The sequence below is a fragment of the Diabrotica virgifera genome, chromosome 3 (assembly GCF_917563875.1).
Source record: "Diabrotica virgifera virgifera chromosome 3, PGI_DIABVI_V3a".
Lineage (NCBI taxonomy): Eukaryota > Metazoa > Arthropoda > Insecta > Coleoptera > Chrysomelidae > Diabrotica > Diabrotica virgifera.
Window position 1 is genome coordinate 132,255,505 of NC_065445.1, and position 7,166 is coordinate 132,262,670.

At 31.8% G+C, this 7,166-nt stretch overlaps 1 protein-coding gene across 2 annotated transcripts in view; it reads left to right on the forward strand.

Annotated features, from left to right (window-relative positions):
* Nucleotides 1-7,166, forward strand: part of LOC114340544 (glutamyl aminopeptidase-like) — a 311,863-nt gene that overhangs the window by 196,229 nt on the left and 108,468 nt on the right. The gene's annotated exons all lie outside the window — the stretch shown is intronic.

Here is a 7,166-nt window from a genome sequence, read left to right on the forward strand (position 1 = left end):
TGTAACTTCAAACGGCTGTAACTTTTTTTATGAACACATTTGTACTAAGGTAAGTGAGGTTCAATCAACCTATTTTTGACCACAGAATCTGTGGTATAATTTATGACCATTCTTTTCGGGACACCCTGTATAGTGTAATATTATATTATAATGTTATAATAATCATTCAACTTTTGTCTAATTTTTTTTCATCCGCCTTCGCTTTCTGTCTTTAGATAATTCAATATTACAAATAGATTATAAAATACTGAGATAAATACTTTTTGCTTACTAGGTACAATAACCAACCCAATCTGTTTGACAAAAGAACCATTATGGGTAGAGGTAATAAGTTAAGACGAACAATAGGCGATCGCGGTAGCGAAACTTTCCTTTAACAATTATTGTAATTCAAAATTCAAGGAAGTCTATACTTTATAGAAAATCAAAAAGATTGGCTAGAATACAAATGTGTACTTATACAGAGTGTTTGGTAAAGAATAGGCCATAGATTAACCTTAGATTTCGGAGGGTAAAATAGGTCGATTTAAGTTAACTTACGTTAGTACTAAAGTTGATAATAACCGAAATACAAGGTGTCAAATTTTAACTTTTATTTTATTTATTCTTGAATATTTCCTAACAAGCATGGGATAATATTACGAAATTTGGTAAGCGGGGTTTTTTTGGGACAAGAAATCTAAATTCAACACCAAAAATGATGTATTGCCCAGGAAATAATCAAGAATAAAATAAAAGTTTAAATTTGACACCCTGTATTTCGGTTATCATCTTTCGTACTAAAGTAAGTTAGCTTAAATCGACCTATTTTAAGCTCAGTAATCCAAGGTTAAGCTATGGCCTATTTTTTACCAAACACCCATACGATTGAAAAATGTATGAAAAATATACCAGAAAGAATAAGAAATATATATCAAAGAGCATGAAAAAATATGTAAATGTAATAAAAAACGTAAATAATACCAATGTTTGGATACCAGTTGTCCTGGCTGGTGGTTTTGTCCATCATTCTCGGTGAGTTTGTCCTCTAGGCCATCAGGGATCGATAGGCTATGTCCAGACGGTGGTAGCAGCAGAGTCTGAATGCTTCCTCTTTGGCGTTCACTTACCAAGAAGTGACTGGCTGCAACGTGGAGCTCCAGTAGCTGTCTGGGGTTGATGGCTCCAAAAACTCCTCATCTGATCGAGGAATCAGGAACATAGATTGTTTCTGCACTTCAGAAAAACTCCAGGAGCAGGAATCCTCAGGGTGGTAGATTAAAATGTTGTGCGCCTATGTCAAAGGGGCACATAATAATCCATTGGATGGGCTTACGCATTGATGCTCTAAATGGCCCGATGAGGCAGTCGGACTCTGTGTAATGTTGTGAAACAGCGTCTTCATAGTTTTACGTAATATATAGTATATGTATAAGTATATTATACTTTAATTCGTATATAATATAATTTCTTACATTATGAAAATCAGTGGTTAATGAATAAAACTCTACGCGGGAGCCCTAACGACGACAACGACTGAGAGATCAACTCTCCAACTTCGAACTGATATCGGTGGGTGAATCGAAAATCTATCGCCTATCGTTATAGTTTTGTGAACAGAGGAACCAAGTAGTGGGGGTGATTTTCAGACGTCCACAAAAAGTCCGTATTTCGTCCAGTACGGACGTCCAAAGGACGTTCGTATTTATTCCACCATCGGACGTCCACCATCGGAAGTCCGAAGGACGTACATATTTAGTCCACCGTATTCATATTTATTCCACCCGAAGTACGTCCAACGTCGGACGTTCAAAGGACATCCATAGGTCCAAAGGACCTATTTTGGGCACGGCCACGTATATTCAACTTCAAAAAGATGCTCTTAAGATTCATTTTTAGTACAGATACATTGATAAAAATTATATTTTTGCTTACTAGAATTAATTAGCAAACTTATGTCATCTTGGTAACTAGAATAATAAAACATTGTAACAAATAATTTACAAATAAGATTTTCACACTTTACAAAAAAAAACATGTTTAGAATATTAAACTGTGCAATTTTGAATTAAATATAATTATCTTTTCGATGTAAACTATTTTATTAACATAATTAAGTCAATATTTTATTGAATTATTTTGCTATTTTATCCCGTAATTCGTATAATATGTCCAATATGGACGATCAGCAAACGTCCGTATTTCGTCCAGTACGGACGTCCAAAGGACGTTCATATTTATTCCACCCGAAGGACGTCCAACATCGGACGTCCGAATGACGTACATATTTAGTCCACCGAAGGACGTCCAACGTCGGACGTCCGAAGGACGTACATATTTAGTCCACCGAAGGACGTCCATTTATAGTCCATGGACGTTAGGACCAAAAATGGACCTATTTTGAACGTCCAGAGGACGTCGTGTGCTATTAGGGTTAGTTTACCTTCTCCTCTTGGTTTTAAAACAAAGCTTAGCAATAACTCTGCTTCTACTGGGTCTACAGACCTGACACATATACCATTTTTTCACTTTTCTATAAGCTATATTTGCTATTTGCTAATTTTTTTTCAATAAAGTAGGTACCTACTTTTTGAGTTATTTGCGAAAAACCGTCTAAAAACGTGTTTTTTTTTGTGGAAAAATGAACATATTCACTAGCAAATATCTCTAAAAGTATTGACTTAGTGAAAAAACTCTATAAAATAGAAGTTGCTTAGAATTAGTCAGTTTATCCAATTCCGGACTTATTTGAACGTATTTGTTTTCATCCCCGATAACGGACGAAACTCACCTCCAGATCAAAAGCACATATCGGCACAATATCACTTTTTTTCTTTAACATATTAGCTATGCGTGTCCCAAATTTTATGTCAAACCAAGCGTTTCTTCAGAATTCCGAACAAAAACCGTAAGTAAATTAAACGAAAATGTAAAAGGTACATTCCATGTCAAATCACTCAGGCAAAAAAATTTGGATCTCCGATTTGTCTGAAAATTGGTATATAGCTTCTGCGGGACGTAAAAAGAAGATATTTAAGGTCAAAAAATCTTCTTCTTTTTTTCTCAAAATGTTATTTTATGCGATTTTACAGTGATTTGGTGTTTATTTAAACAAATTTGCATTTTCTGTCGTAAAGTATCAATGAAAAACATAATATTTTAATAGAAATGACTCAAAAATGTCATTATATGGCATTATAACAAGTTATTTTGAATCAAAACAAGTTATTGATCAAATTTTATAGTGTAAAAAACGTTAAAATACCGTTTTTTACATTTTCCTCCATTCTCAAAATACATCATCATCGATTTGGCTAAAAATTTGCCCGCAGATAGCTAAAAGATAGGACTTTAAGTGGTTAGAAGGATTTGAATTATATTACAATACCAAAAAAGTTACATGCAGTAATATCATACTCAAAAGTATATATTAGTCCAGTCGGGATAGCATTTGACCTTGAATGCCAAGCTGCACAAAAATTTATTTTTCTGATTTTTAGGGGAGTCAATAGTAGCCTAAATTTAAAATCGCGAATGAATTCCTCCGTTACGTTAGCGGCCATCTTGATTTTAAAGGAGAACCTGTTTTGCTCAATATCTCCGCCATTTTTAACTTTTCGACAAAAATGGAAGGAACTGAAATTGTTCCAAATAAATCGTATTTACAATTATTACAATTTCTTTTTAACAATTTTTGTCGTGAGGTCGATATTTTCGAGTTAATTTTACTTACAGTAGACGCCTATATTTTTGACTATAATATTGCATGTAACCTTTTGGGTATTGTAATATAATTCAAATCCTTACGACCACTTAAAGTTCTATGTTTTGTCTATCTGTGGGCAAATTTTCAGCCAAATCGATTATGATGCATTTTGGGAATGGAGAAAAATGTAAAAAAAACGGTATTTTAACGTTTTCTACACTATAAAATTTGATCAAAAGCTTGTTTTGAATCAAAGTTACTTGTTATAATGCCATATAATGACATTTTTGAGTCCCTTCTATTAAAATATTATGTTTTCCATTGATACTTTACGAGAAAAAATGGAAATTTGTATAAATAAACACCAAATCACTGTAAAATCGAATAAAATAACATTTTGAGAAAAAAAGAAGAAGATTTTTTGACCTTAAATATCTTATTTTTACGTCCCGCAGAAGCTATATACCAATTTTCAGACAAATCGGAGGTCCAAATTTTTTTTTGCTCCAAATTTGAGTGATTTGAAATGGAATGACCCAAAATTAATTTTTCAAACAAATATTTTAAGTCGTTATGAGAAAATTATAATTTAACAGATGAAATAAAATAAACACAATTCAACTCGTAAAATATTTGGACGCTTACCAGCCGAACAGGTAAATAACCCACCTTTTATATAGTTTATAATATACCTTTTCTACCTGGCCTCAAACGCTCGATATTTTTAACTCGTGGCAACATCGATTGATGGCAAATAGATCGCAAATACACATTTTTATGTGGTGGAAGTCAAAATGGCTGTGAAGTGTAAAAATTTTTGTATATAATTTAAATTTTTAAAATCAAAATTTTAGAAAACTGAGAACGATACAGGGCATTAAAAAATGCGCTCAACAAACATACACGAATTAAAATTCGAAAATGATAGTATTTCTTAGTGATGCCAAATGACTGCAACATGAAAAGATGACATAATGATAGCGGGATGTATATATATATATATAAAGCAAATGAAATAGAGAATGTGGAAAAATCCCCTTACGAATAACTCACATATCCACTATTTCTGGCTGGGAAAAATTTTTCGAATAGAATCAAAGATCCAAACACCAGTTCTTAGAAATGTGTTTCGCCCTCTTCAACCTCCGTGGGCTCATCGGTAAAGATGAGAGGTTGAATATCTTTAGACACATTCCATCAAAAAACAACATCCGAGACATAGACATAACAGGAGCGTAAATCTACGCCCAACCTGAAAATGACAGTCTCAAGTTTTAATTCCCTAATTACTTTAGAGTAAGTAAGATAATGTTTATGAAAAAACAAAAGATGTAGATCTTTGAAACACACTCAGTGATCAAAAGATCCACAGGTACTGGTTTAACTACCACTCGTACGAAATCAAACAAATGAAATAGAGAATGTGGAAAAATCCCCTTACGAATAACTCACACATCCACTATTTCTGACTGGGAAAAATTTTTCGAATAGAATCAAAGATCCAAACACCAGTTCTTAGAAATGTGTTTCGCCCTCTTCAACCTCCGTGAATAATATATATATATATATATATATATATATATATATATATATATATATATATATATATATATATATATATATATATATATATATATATATATATATATATATATATATATATATATTCCGATTTGGGCTTCGAAACGTTAATAAAATCTTTTTTGGTAAAATTGTGGCTTATTTCCCATTATAAATAATTAACCTATTTTTGTCTAAAAGGAAAACAAAAAGTCCAAGATATTCAGAAAAGAAAAACGTACACTTTATTACTTTTTGAGATTTTTGGTATTACTAATAATTTTTAAGTTATTTTGAAAAACAGAATTTTTTCAAAATTAAAAATTTAAAAAAAATTATTTTAAAACCACTTTTTTTACAAAAATAAGTAAGTTGAATCGATGAAACTTACAGATCATATAGACACAATATAAATAAAGCAACATGTAAAGCGGTAACGATTAATTCTATTTAAGTTGGTAATTAGGGGGCGATTTTCCCGATTTTTTTTATGCCAAATCAAAACGGACCAACTGTATTTTGAGCGTAACTTGCTCACATTTGAAGCTAGAATATTTTTTTTTATAAAAATAGACATAAAGCTTTTTAAACTCTAAAAAAGTTGTAACGAGTTTTTTCCAAAAAGTGCTTCATTTTTTGGTTATTTCACGTTGAAATTTATTTATTTAAAGTTTGGCAAATATGAACCTATTTTTCTTTATCTATAACTCTGCTTCTACTAGGTCTAGAGACTTCATGTATACACCTTTTTTTTTCACTTTTTTACAAGCTATACTTTTGCTGACAATGATTTTTTCGATAAAATACTTACTTTTTTAATTATTATTTATTTGCGAAAATGCAAATTTAATTATTTGCGAAAATTGTCTAAAAACGTGTTTGTTTTGTTGAAAAATGAACATATTCACTCGCAAATAACTCGAAAAGTATTGACTTAGAGAAAAAACTGTATAGAATAAAAGTTGCTTAGAATTATACATTTTATCGAATTTCGGACTTATTTCGAACATATGTTTTTCACCCACGAGAAGGGGGGAAACTCACCCCCAGGGTAAAAGCACACATCGGCACAATATCACTTTTTTTCCTTGACATGTTGGCTATACATATGCCAAATTTTATTTCAATCCAAACGGTTCTTTAAAATTTACAGCAAAAACCGTCAAATAATGTATTAAAATCGATTCATCTCTGGAAGATAAATAAACGTACCAGTTTTCGTTTTTATAAATAGCTTTTTTCTAATTTTTTTTTCAAATTCAAAAAACCAAAAATTTTCTAATCGATTTCAAATGGAGCAAGAGTTCCTGTTAGTACTAGAATACCTCACAATAATTTATTAATCTAGTATTAAAAATGCTTAAAAGTTAAAGACAAAAAAGTTATGAGATAAAATATCCGTTGCCCTATCCAAAACAGACGCCTTAGACCGGTACCTACTAGAAATGTGCTATTGATGGAATCAATTTTTCTTTGTAAGATAAAGAGGCGTACCAGTTTTTGTTTTTCTAAATAAAAACGTTCTGGAAGTACTTAAAAAATCTAATCACAAGACGCCATCTTCAAAGAGCTCTAGCTCCCGTAGGATGTATTTTCGGACTAGGTGAATGGGGTTAAATTGTCTTAAAATCGTTTAAGGAATCTCAGGTCGTAGTTTGTCAGGAGATTATCTGGCACCCTGTATAGTAGTGCTAGTGCCAGAAAAAAAAATGATCAAACTACTTTGAAACATACAAAAATACAGAATTAGACAATTAGGTCTGGATCCCGCGTATGAAAAAAAGTTCATTAATAGCAAGCTGAAAATTTCTTAATAGCTTAAGGGTGTCTAGTCGGACAAACTTTGATATATGGGAACACTGGAACAGGGGAAGTTTTAATTGCGGAACAGGTTAAAAATTTGGAACGGTCAGACCACGAA